This window comes from Centruroides vittatus, unplaced genomic scaffold, assembly GCF_030686945.1.
Source record: "Centruroides vittatus isolate TY-2023 unplaced genomic scaffold, ASM3068694v2 contig_631, whole genome shotgun sequence".
In the NCBI taxonomy this organism is placed as follows: Eukaryota; Metazoa; Arthropoda; class Arachnida; order Scorpiones; family Buthidae; genus Centruroides; species Centruroides vittatus.
The window spans coordinates 288756-302355 of record NW_027122388.1 but is presented as its reverse complement, the minus strand read 5'-3'; the positions used below and the strand labels follow the sequence as shown (position 1 = coordinate 302355).

The 13600-nt window shown below is 33.6% G+C and overlaps 1 protein-coding gene across 2 annotated transcripts in view; it reads left to right on the top strand.

Moving 5' to 3' along the window:
• The first annotated feature begins 13215 nt into the window (after positions 1-13215).
• Positions 13216-13600, top strand: part of LOC136979718 (homeobox protein Hox-B7-B-like) — a 35962-nt gene continuing 35577 nt past the window's right edge. Inside the window, exon 1 of one of the 2 annotated variants that reach the window (XM_067275742.1) lies at positions 13216-13417. The gene's annotated coding sequence lies outside the window, so the exon portion shown is untranslated. Of the gene's footprint in view, positions 13418-13543; positions 13596-13600 lie in introns of those variants that run through there. The other variant, XM_067275746.1, reaches the window with a different exon arrangement.

The window sequence follows — 13600 nt, the reverse complement described above, 5'->3', positions numbered from 1 at the left end:
CCCTTTAGTATTAAAAAAATGCTTGTTTTATAAAATCAGAAATATTACCAAACAATTATTTTCACGTGTAGTACTTCTAAAAATCGTAAATTATGACGTCACACTACTTCAGAACAAAGGAAATTCCCCGCTTTTTCTATAATCTATTATGAAAATTATGATTTAAAATAGTTTTTTGGAAGATTTTTGAGGGGAAAGTATTGAGAATTGAGGCCAAGATTTAATAAATTTTTGACTAAATTTTATGTCTGCATCTTGTCTGTCTTCGCATTTAATTTTGGCAACTGAAGACAGGCAAGGAAAGCAGGTGGTCTGTTCATCATGTTCAAAGTATTTATAGTTGAATCCGTAAAGACATTTTAAACAAAAATAAAGCTTCGAATTTGTTCCTTTAATTTATTTTTACAGATAAATTGTATCTATGTGTATATAAAGTATACTGTACTTTCTTTTGTTTTAACAATAAAAATTATTATTATTCTTCTTTTAGAATTAATTAACTGTTATAATAACTTAAACAATTTTTAGCCAGTTAATAAATTATTTATAAACATTTAATATATGAGTTATTTTGTAATTAATTTATTTAATATTTAAAATAATTTAGTGACATATGCGTTTATGAATTTATTGGCCGTTAGATGGAGCCACCGAGAAAATGATTTTATCTTAAATTTGCTTAATTTAAATCAATATTTTTAATTTAAAAAATTTATAAAATTAATTTAAAATGTCGTATAAACATAATTTTAAATTAATATTTAGAAAAAAAACTTTTATAAAAAGTAGAAAAGTATTTTGTATGAATTATTTTATGTATATAGTTATTATAGTAAATACTTTTAGATAATGAAAAATATATTTATCTCGTTTTAAATAACATATTTTTTATTTTTTTATTATAAAAAATTCTGCGAAAAGAAATTACTTTTATTTTCAAAAATTTTAAAAGGGTTTTAAATTTTATATTAAAACGTTCAGGCATCCTTTATAACATGCCAAGCTAATGTAGCGCCACTACGCGCGTTTAAAATTACAGCAGCGCCCCTATATTAAAACGAATAAAGCGCCACCAACGTCATTAAACTGTTATAAAACTCCAAGGTCATTAAAACTATTACAGCGCCTCCTGCATATTGACATATTGTCGAATTATTATTTATCCTATTGTTTACGATAAATTTAAATTTTTTTTTTAGATTTTAATTTTAATTTTAAGCTTAAAATCCTACCAGAATATTAAATGCATTGAATTAAATTATTATTATTATTTTTAAATATATTTTAGAATTTGTTATATGTCTTGATTTATTGAGTTTAATTTCTTTTCTTGAATTCTGTTTGCATTGCTTGAATTTTTTAAAGCTTTGTTTATGCTTGTTGCTCTAGCAGCACCTTTAATATCTGGAATACATTGAACTATCACGTTGCAGCTGCCTCAAAGTTTTAAATATCAAGTAGTATTATTTTACCTTTCGGTGCATTATTACCATTGTACTCTCACTGATGCTACTAATAAAAAATCATATTAGCCCTACTACCTTAATAATAAAGTAAATTACATAGCAAACTTCGCTGAAAACTTGATAAGTTTTGAGTACTTTAACTTCGATAGCACCCTTAATATCTTAAATGCTATTACAGTATTAATTACATATTTGCTATTATAAACTTAGGCAATCAGCTTAATATTTACTATTATAGCCATAATAGGAACATTAGCGTTACGAAATTGATCACTAATTGTTAAATTAAGTAGCAATTTTCGGATGTTTGCTCCATTTGTTTGTATTTGTCACTTAGGAAGCGGTATTATCTTATAAAATCTTCTCTTATGATTATCCCCCCCTCTTCGAACACTGCGCCTGCGTCAGGAATGTCACGTGCGGTGATTTATCCCTCGGATATTATCTCTCTCCCTAATCTGATTTATGGGCCGGATGGGCAGCATTGTTCGGGCCTAGGTGTAGTCTACTCAATTATTAGCGAAAATGTTCCAAAATCAATGCTTTCTCTCACTGTATGTACGGTTCTGTACTGTTAGAGTAACATCCCTTAGGCAATAATACCATTTGTATATTATTCTTTCTACTGTTATGCAATGTCAGTCCTCTTTCTATTCAATGAAATTCTGTTACTATAATAGTACTTCAACATAATTCTTTTTTTCCTTTTTTATTCTTCAACATTCGTTGAAATTGAAGGAAAATTCTTCTATAGGAACAAAAGTTTTACTGTTTTCTAACAGTAGACACAAGTACGTCACTTATAACGTGATTTTACTACAGAAGTATGCAATTATAGTATTATTGGATGTGATTTAGAGCTTGTTTTATTTGTAACTTACATAGATAAGATGTTTACTACAGTAATAACAATACTATAGAGTTACAGATTATCTTACATACGTACTACATGAATAAAACCGATATACAAGATTGCAGATATCACCTTTATTTCTATAAAAAGATATATAACAAATATATCAACTTACTATCCTACTACAAAGTTAATTTATTTGCTTACGTCTATAGAAACGTGCTGCTACAGAAGTAAATATTCTTGTTATTCTAAACAATAACATAAAAGTTGCTCTTTATTTATATAGTAGTATCTATTATATTGCTGTAGTAGCAATTATAAGAGGAGATTGAATGACGACAATTTAAATTTAATCTAATAGATTCTTACCATGCGATAAGAGAAATTTCACACAAAAACACTGGATGCTGCTTTAGTGATAAGATGCTGCTGCAGTAACAAAATGTTACTACTGTAACAATTAATAAATTATCGAAAGTATGCCTCACAATCGCAGAAAAATGTCGGAAACTCTGTACAACTGTCCGCAATCTCGTGTTTTAACGTCACGAATGTCAGGCTCAGAGATTCCATGGCGAAAGGAAAGTGGAGAATTTAGTAGTAGTAATGGACGTAGCGCCATTTAGATGGGGGGGATTTACGTCAGAAAATTGTCACCCTGCAGGCAAATCACTGCAGAAGCAAAGTAAGCGTTTATGACTCCATCTTAACAGTCTCCCCCTGCTTCGGAATGGCTTAATTATATGTTTTCAGTCAGCTTCCCCAGGGAACCACCATTCTTTAATTATTAAATCATTCTTCTTATATTCACCTTCTTGTGCCTGTTCGAATATTAGCCTTATTATCGATTTTAGCGCGGTAGAGCCTTGAAGAGGGAGTTACTGAAAGGCTCTAGAATAGAAAATATTTTTCTCTTCCTGGAAAAGTTATTAGGTTAGGAGTTTCTAACTTAAAAGTGCCGACGTCCCGCTCTAAGAATTACATGTTATGTAGGGGAAGAAGTGGCGCTGCAGATGTTACCGGTGAGAGTAAATTACGGGGAGAAGATGGATAGTTCTGCGAATCTGGAATATACATTTTTTTTTTGGCAAATGGACCACCCAGAAGAGGAGTAGCACGCCTCGATAATTTTTAATATTTACCATTTGCACCACGATGATGATATTTTAGTTGGGGGGTGTTTTAGCTACTCAAATTTGTCATTTATAATTTTTAGCCCTGTTAAATGAGCCCGTTGGTAAAGGAGAGGCCTTGTTTTGGTTATGGTAGCGGCCATCTTGTAGTTTCGCCATTGGACGATTTCCCCGTATAGACTCAGCGGGTGATGGATGGAGTAGTGCCACCCCATTTCACTTACACAACCAATGGCAGGTTCAACTGCTCTATTTTTTCGAGTGTTTAAAATTAAATGGTTTTAATTAATCCATTTTTGTGCCACGTGATGAGCATTCCTCACAGGATTCCGTACGTAACATGCTTTAGTTACTGGTTCGATTATGGGCATTCACAGTTGCAACACGATAGGCATTCAGCTTATCATACAAAGAAATTAATATAAAAGTGGCCCACCCGCCTGATTAAACATCAGGTGACGTTCGCAATCCTCAGAATAATAAGTTAGTATGCTAGTGCGTTCATCATCTCCTCACCCTGTGCTCCCTGGACGCTTCCAGATTGGATTACTGGCACCAGTATGACGACATAGGGGATTTGCATGGAGTTTGCAGAATATGTGTTGTGTTTTTTTTTTTATTCTTTCTTCCTACATCCCAACTTCCCACAAATCATTCTTGACTACTGCTCGAAACAGATGGTGGGTTTGCTACGCGATATCCATTCTCGGTAGCAGTTTTTGGGGGTGTCACTATCCTCCGGGTCGAGGTCGGGTTTAGAATTGCAGCTCGGATTACACAGGTTTCATTTTTCTGAAGAATTAATGCATAATTTAGTTAGAACGGAGAGGATTTGACAGTCATTAATAAGAAGGGGTTAGTTAGGAAGGCTTTAAGTTGGCCTCATTGAAGGACCCCTCAAGAATGCGTGAGGGGTAGAAGCAATAGAGTTTCTGGCACTCGTGGGAGATACACAATCATGCTCTGTTCTCTGCGTGGATGTGAACATTGTGCAGCATACTGGAAAGTTCCTAGGAGGGACGAGTTACAATTTCGTTTCTGCACCCCTGAGAGAACGGGCATGCGAGTTATACACAACACAGAAGGCCAAAGAGTATCAGGAAATGGATCAAACCTCATCTACTGGGAAGTAAACGATTACGTGGTTGGTTCCTTAGTTTCTGGGAACAAAATTGGGAAAGATAAGCATTTTATTTATGTAATATTTCCCGTTTTAACAAGGAGAAACGACAAACAAACAGAAGAAAGAAGTAAATAGACAAAAATGAGTTGCACAGCAGCTGCTTAACGGTCCAGCCCCGGAGCGGGCCATACGTCACGTGGACAGCGCAGACAGGCTCCAATAGAGTTGTGATTCATTGAATTGAAGCTGAATACAACGCACGAACCGTCTGTCGGTCGGTCCTCTACTTTCCAAAGGAATTGGGCGGAGGTTAAAACCTAAAAGTGACAACATAATTTCTAGCAAGAGTCATTCATTCTTTAACCCCTTAAAGGATCTCATTAGAAGGTCTGGAAAACCGAGAACAACGGATAATCTTCTTAAAAATCTTTAAGCCGGATGAGAAAACATCTTGTAACCTTTCTACTCGTGTAATTCCTTTCATATTGATAAATGTGTGGCAGTTCTTACCAGGTTACATAATAGAGGGCCTCGTTGTATGAGCTGTCAGGATATATTTTATGCGATGATTATCGATCGAAAGGGCCTCCTTTATGTATTTTTTTCGCCTCCGAAGTTCGTGTATAAAGGCCTTAATTCGTCTATTATACGGTACCTTGTTTACGCATAAATCTAGTGTTCGAGTATGTAATAAAAGCATTCATGTATTTAGGCCCCATAAAGTTACATTTTTCAGTGGTATAGGCTCTACATATTATATGTAGAGCCTATGACACAGGATGCAGCTGTAAATTATATTGTTTTGACAACACTTAAACACTAAGATGCAACCACAAGGGATCCTTAAATGTTAGGAGATGGCCTAGAAGTTATGCCCGTGTTGTGAGACCTTATATCATGTCCCTTAACTGTTATATAAAAGCAGAGCTCTACATTTTCATATTAAATAGAAGGCCTTTAAGAATATAGGGGCCTATTAGAATAATATGATTGAAGATGGAGGTGCAGCTGGCTAAACAGAAAGCTAACTTATTTGGGCACTTTTCTTATACTTTACTAAAGAATTCTTGCTTGTATGGCGTGTTATGAGGGCATTAAGTGAGTTTATCGGGTCTCCACCCGTTGTAACTACAGTTTTAATTTAGATTATGACTTCTATCAGGATAAATTAATTATTAACGAGCTTCTAATCTTATCGCAGCATCCAGATTGAATCGATTATCTTAACTGATATCGCTACACTTCTCCTTAATGTTTAAAGGTGATAAGAATTTACTTATTGTCACCCTTAGTTTCTGTCTTAAACAGTATATAAGATAGGTTAATCTCTGTAAAAAGCTAAACTTAGAAACTAGGCCTTACATAAACAAGGAATGGATATCATAGAACCTCTCTATGCAGTGCCTACAAAAGCTCGTTTTAAGCCTCTTACTGTAGGGCCTAAACGTAAACTCGACTTTATATGAGGCCTAAATTTGTCTTAGTTACTTTATTAAGCCTTATTAAGTTTATAAATTAAGGTTCTTGTTGTGTTTCAAACAGCTTCTGAGCTACCTGAAAGGTCTTAAAAATGGCTCAGCCTATACATTTAAATTGAATTCTTTCGTCAATTTCTTAAATAATTTACTTTATATAAGGCTTACTTAATAAATTAAGGCGTAATTAAAAAGCCTAATATATAAAATAAGGCTAATATCTTGTATAATATCTAATATACTTGAAACTCTTTTAAGATTCGGTAGATGAGGCCTAAACTTATTTAAGAAGGCTTGTAAGGGCCTGAATATCGAGGCCTAAGTAACTTAATGCTATTTAAGTAAAATAATGTAAACACCCCCTACAGGCATCACATTCTCTTACATAGAAAAATTAATAAAGTTGGAAAATTGGTATCTTTTATATATAATTTTTTTTTTATATTAATGCCATCAACAAAAGGCCCCCCCAGTGTTAATGGACCACTATTCTAATAACGAACTTCCTCGATATATTAGAGATGGTAGGAGTCTGTAGTAACTATAGCAACAGATAAAATCCTGCAGTTTTCCCATATCCTACCTGCTGGGTAGAAGATCGCTTGTGGAAGGAATTAAAACTTTGACTTTTAAAAATATGAGGCCCTAAATTTAACCCCTACCGAGTTATTTAATATAAAAATAATAATAATATTACGAGTACTTTACCCAAATTATGCCTTTGTTATTTTTTTTGTATGAGTTGGCGTGTTTTTTTGGTCCCTCCTGTCACTCCGCGCCACTCGACTAGTCTTAGGAATTGGCCACCGTCACGTGACAGGTGTAATTACCGAAATGCGTGGACCACCCGGTAATAAAATAAAGATAGATAGACCTATATACCTCTACACTCCTCCCCTGTTTAAACTAGACTCTGAGATAGCTTCGAGTTTTAGAAAAGAATTAAGATCTAACTGCCGAAATTTCACTTATTTTCGCCCTAAAATAGGGTTGTAATGCGAGATAATATTGTTTTCTTTTATTTTAAGGGGTCGGATTTCGGTTAAAGTTGTGTTTAATAGTATTACTTAAGACCTTTGACCTTTAGGTTGCGTGTAATAGAAACTTGTCTGTATAAAAATAAGGATTGCTGCTGCTTGAAATTTTTCGTACAGAACCTTAATTATAATGAATTTTAAGCCACCCCCCTTCTAATTAAATAGCGCATAACATAGGTTATGTGATCTTCGATGAGGTCTTGTTTATCGCTGTTTAACTTCGTCTCCTATTAAGATATTTCTTATTAAATTGAGTCGTGTAGAGGGCAGAGAGCAGAGGTCAGGCAGGGAGGAGGGTTTCGGTAGGGAACCTCATTTCGAATTTCCACCAATCGCTTTCTTTCTTCTTTCTTCTAACTGGAAGTAGAGTAAAATATGTTTAGAAGTTGCATATACAAAATTATATATTTTAACATTAATTTGCTTTATATAAGGTTTTTTTAAAAGCAATTTATGAACATTTTAAATAATTTGATCTATAAATAATCATAAAAGTATGCAATATTTTCATTTTCTATACTGTGTGGCAGAATTTATATCAATCTTTAGTATATATATCACGTCTTATATAATTTTCGCATTGTTTCTATGTAGAAAAGGCTCTCTAACAGGCTTATCAAAGTAATTTTTAAGCCTTTCGTATATAGAAACAAACGTTTTTAAACACTTCTCTACATAGAAATAAAGCTTCTTAGAGGCTCCTCTACGTTGAAACAAAGCTTCCTACATGCTAGTCTACATAGAAACAGAGCTTTCTAGATGTTCCTCTGCTACATCTAGCTGAGGAACATCTAGAAAGCTCTGTTTCTAGATGTTCCTCTACATAGAAACAGGGCTACATAGAAACTCTGCATACATAGAGCTTCTTATAGATTTTTCTTATAGATTCTTTTTTCTCTAGATTCTTCTATTCATTCTTCTACATAGAGAAACATGTAGGAAGCTTTGTTTCTTTCCTAGAAACAAAGCTTCCTACATATTTCTCTATGTAGATACAAAGCTTCTTAGATACTAATCTACATAGAAACAAAGCTTCTTAGACACTAATCTACATAGAAACAAAGCTTCCTACATGATGTTTTACATAGAAACAGAGCTTCTTAGATGTTATTTTACATAGAAACAAAGCTTCTAGATGTTCCTCTACATAGAACCAAAGCTTCCTAGGTGTTCTCTACATAGAAACAGAGCTTCTTAGATGTTATTTTACATAGAAACAAAGCTTCTAGATGTTCCTCTACATAGAACCAAAGCTTCCTAGGTGTTCCTCTACATAGAAACAGAGCTTCTTAGATGTTATTTTACATAGAAACAAAGCTTCTAGATGTTCCTCTACATAGAACCAAAGCTTCCTAGGTGTTCTCTACATAGAAACAGAGCTTCTTAGATGTTATTTTACATAGAAATAAAGCTTCTTACATGCTATTCTACATAGAAACAGAGCTTCTTAAATGCTACTCTACACAGAAACAAAGCTTTCTATATCTTTTCAGCTTTAAAATAAATTTGCATTTTTTTGGAGTCATTATGCACTTGTTGCTCGTGTTCATACCGATTTAAACCATGAAAATTGAATAAAATATTGTAAACAAACTAATTATTTAGAGTAGAAATCATCAGCTTAGGTAAAAATGATCCTCTGCTAGCCTATAAAGCAGCAAAGTTATATTGAAAATTAGAAATGGTGAAAGATCCAAGAATCTCTCAGTTTAATCAAGTCGTGATTGTTTTTCTCCTCCTAACGTTTAGAAGAGTCATACAGACGACAATATAATTAAATCTGGTCCCAAGGAGAGACTAAAATGTAGAGGGACTCTGAAATTATCCAGACGACATCTCAGGGGATCCTCAGAGGCAGTTTCTCGTGGTTAATCTGGCGCTAAATTAGACATTGCGAGATTGGACTTTCCATCACTTAAGGAACTGGAGATTGTCAGCCTGTGATTCTATAACGAACGTGACCAGGTAGCATTATGAAGGATAAAGTAGTTATCAGCTATACTCAGTCTCTCTTCCAATATCTGGGTTTAAAGGCTCAGAAATTAGCCTTACAGAACGTCATTATCGGAGCCTTCTTACCCGACTAAAAAACACGCCTTCTGCAGCTAAATTATTCCTATTTTAAATCAACGTAGACGTGTAAACACGGCTTAAATATTATAACATCCCCTAAAGGCTTAAATGAGCCTTTACGAAATAGATTTTTACCCGTAAAGTTTTATTTTATAAACACACTACAATTAAAGCGTAAATTATCGCTTTAAAATAAGGCTTAAAATTAAAAAAAAAGCCTTTATAAGCCAGGTAAGGATTTACATTAGAAGTTAGCCTTTAAATAAATAAAAAATTTGCACTGAAATTGAGCCTAAATTAGCTTAAAGAAGCGCCGAAAGGTAGGCATTAGATTCAACACATTCTATACCTATAGGTAGGATGTATATTAGATACTCAAACGACAATTTACAGTATCTAGTGACTAAAATGGAGCTAATAAAATTACCAATGACATTTACGACATTTTGTTTAAACAGATCGCTAGTAGTAGTATCGTGCCACAAGTGTTGCTCTCTCTCTCTCTCTCGTTCTCTCTGCTCCTCTTCTCTTCTGCCTCCTGCAGTCGCCAGGCGATCGTAAATTGTTAGCTCGACTTTACAGCCTCTTAACCCGACGTTTTATTAGAACTTATAATATCCACACTGGGGCCTTTATGTTCAACAGGTGAAGACATCTTGTTTCCTTTCCACTTTGTCATCTCGTCCTCTATATCACTACAACACTTCACTTTTTCTACTTAAAGAGGCCTCACTTCTATATATTAGTTCATCCCCCTTCGTATCTAAGAATTCCTTAGCCCTGTATTCTTCTTATTAAATTATTTAACAGTATCGGGGCCTTATTAAGACTGTATTCTCACTCATTAATTGTAAATTAATTAGTTAATTTAAAGAGGCCTTAATGTGTCAGCTCAGTTTTTTTACATTACAGCTTGTTTATTTAATTATTAAATCTTAACCCAGGCCTTAAATGATGTATAACCATTGTCTAGCTTTTAAATAAATAAATCAAGTTTTAATTTTCTAAATTTATAAGGCCCGAAATGAGGCCCTACTTTCGTTATTTATTTATGAAAGTTAATAATTCGTTTATAACGATAGACAGTGTGATTTTTTTTTTTAAATAATTAAATTATGGTTTAGAGTTCATAAGGCCCTTTAAGGCCCTTGATTAAATTTCTATTATACGTTTTTGTTTAAGCATTATTTTAAATAATTTTATTTTAATTAAAACTCTAAAGAGGTTTATTAGTTTGGAAATTCTTATCAGTATGTAGGCCCTTTTACTTTTATATTTATATAAGTTTATAAGTAATCAAGGCCCTAAATAAGTGTATTTTAAAAATGATTAAGAGTAAACAGGCCCATTTATAATGTTCATATAATTTCAGAGTTAGTAGAAGGCCTGAATAAGGACCAATACTTGTTCAGTTCCGAAATTCTTAGCAGTAAGTAGGCCCGTTTTTTTAATATGTTTGTATAATTTTGTAATCTATGAATGAGTCCTGAGCATGTTGATTAAGGAACTATTAGCAATAAGTAAGGCCTTTTTATATGTTTATATAACTTTATACAGTAGTTTAGAAAGGCCCTAGTCCCTTAACTCTGGCCCTAAATAGGCTAATTAAAAATTCTTAGAATTAACTAGGCCAACTTTTCATCTAATAAAGGCCCTAAATTAAGTTCAAATTTCGAAATTAATTAATTTGTTTCGGATCTTTAGCAGTAAGTAAGCCTGTTTTTGTATGTTTTATATTATTTTACAGTTTAGAAAGGCTCTAGCCTCATTAGTTACGTAACACAATACCTGACTAGGCTCACCGGAGCCTTAAAAAGGCTCATTAAAAATTCTTAGCATTAACTAGGCCCTCCTTTACATATTAATTCAACTTTTGAACTAAACAAGGCCCTAGATCAGGCTTAAATTACTATTTTTTTTAGCAGTAAATAGGCATTATTCTTTAATTGTATTATTATTTTTGTATATTTTTTTGTTTATTTTTCAGATTTTTTGGAAATTTTGAAGAGAAGTTTTATGAGGCTTTTAATTTTGATTTATGTAATGCCTTAAAGAGGCAAATTATTATTTTTGTTTTAATTAATTAATTAAGTAATTAATTAATTAAAATGTATACGAATTAAAGGAAAATAAAATATGATTTTTTTAAAAAAAATTTCTAAATTATTTATTTTCTATTTATTTTTTAAAATTTAATTAACATAAATATGTAAGGCCTTATCGAAAGGTCAAGAAAGGGGGCTTCCTATTGGCCGAATCGATCGATTTACGTCATCAACTACGTACCCGGTCGATGAACTTAAGAATTAAAAAGAAACAAAAAAGGGAATTTGCCTAGGAACTTTAAAGGGCCTCGCCAGGCATAATAATAATAATTGTTTATTTATTTTAGTAGCGATATTAGCCACCAGATGTCACAGAATTTTACGGCTAATATTGTCTAGTTTTTCCGCATTTTTATCGTAAATTATTATTAAAATCGTAAAAGTTTTTATGAAATTTAAGTTTATTTATTAAATTTTATAAATTTTAATATAAAAAATTGTTTAAATTTTAAAATTTTACGTAAATTAACGACATTAAACCTTACACACCATTGGTATTAATGTAAGAAATAATATAAATAAAATCACTGAATATAAATCGGTTTCGCAATTTAAAAAAAAAACATCAATTTCCAGTTAAATTGAGGCTCTATTAAGGCTCTATTAAGGCTAATTTAAAGTATTTTGCACTGATACAGGCCGACGTAAATATTAAATTTTATAAGAGTAATACTAAACGTGAATTGAGTACAATCAGATCTGTGAAATTTTATTTTTAATATATAAAAGGCTCATATTACTTAATTCATCTCTTAGTGGTGGAGAAATACGACCAGGCAGATAAGAAATCGTACTGGTAACATTGTATAGAGCCAAGTATACAGTAGATAAACCACTTTACTGTCACTCAATACGATTTATTTAATAAATAAGGCTTATAAAAGGCTACAATTAATATTTACAAAGATCCTACTTGAGAGACGAACAAAACTGGATAAAGTATGAAAAAGTGGATTAGATTAATATTTCGGAATTATCCTTAAAATTAAGGCTAATTTTAGGGCAGAAATTAGAGCCTTAATTTTTTACACCTTGAACAAACGCGTACAAAATTGATAGCCAAACACTAAATAATAAGTCAAAATTCGATCTTCACTGTTAATTTGCGCATTAATTCAAGGAGTTTAATATTAAAAAGTGGAGCCTTAAAATATGTACTGAAGCTTATTAAGCATTTTATAAATAGATAATTCACTCCTGAGATATATGAATTAAGGCTTTATTTGACAGATAAAGAAGTAAATAAAATTGATAATCAAGCATCAAAAAATAGGTAAAAATGCGTCTTTAAGCATTAACATTTGTTGAAAAGGCTTAAGAGCTTGTTAAAAATATATTAATTAACGATAAGGTGTATACGTTAAGGCTCTGGCATCACAAACCTGGACAGAATTGATAAGCAAACACCCCCCGAAAGAAAGGGCCCAAATTAGTTCGCGAGCCTTAAAATTCGTTATCTAGGCTCAAGAGCTCGTTGCTTTGACATCAGTTAAGGCTAGGGTGGCTTAATTGATTACAAATTAACGCTAAACAGTGTAAATTAAGGCTCCGATAAAAAATACAAACCTGGTCATAACGGATAGGTAAACACCAAAAAATGAGTCCAAATTCGTCTTCGAGCCTTAAAACTCGCCAACCAGGCTTAAGAGCTCGTTGCTTTGACGTCACTTAAGGCTAGGGTGGAAAAATTATGCCAATTTTCGGCGCGTAATCGAGCAAAACCTGGCTCCTAATCGTCGTTTGTCGAGCTATCACCCGAAGTACCCCTTTGCAAACGTAGTAAAGACACCCACAATTCAATACGGGGGAGGTTTGGCAACAATTAGAACAAGAGGATATTAAAAGTGTGGTGTCAGCCTATGTGTGAGCCGAACGGCGCGCCGAGTGACGAAGACGTCACAGTCCGGCGTACAAGCGCAGCACCAAGAAAGCAAACGGTCCAATCTAAGAGTGAAACCCCGGTGCCGGACTGCATAATGACACAGGCGTCCGGATTCCTTGGCTGATGACGTACCACGCTAGGCTGAGCCTCTACTGGCTGATTTAGTGACTCTTAAAGAACAGTCGGGTCATTCAGGGGTCATTTGACCAACCCTTGAAGTCGAGGAATTACCAGAGGTTGGCAAGCGAGCCCAACTTCCTCAATCAGGTGAGTACGGCTTTATAGGATCGTTGGAGTGGCACACTATTGAGATCGACACCCTAAATTACAACGTGGCTAACCTATCGGACCACCTAATGCCCCAAAATCTCATGGATATGCCTCGCACGCACACGCTAAAACGTTGGAGGTGAGGGTGCTGGCGGGTGCACCAACGTCGCTGCAGGTATG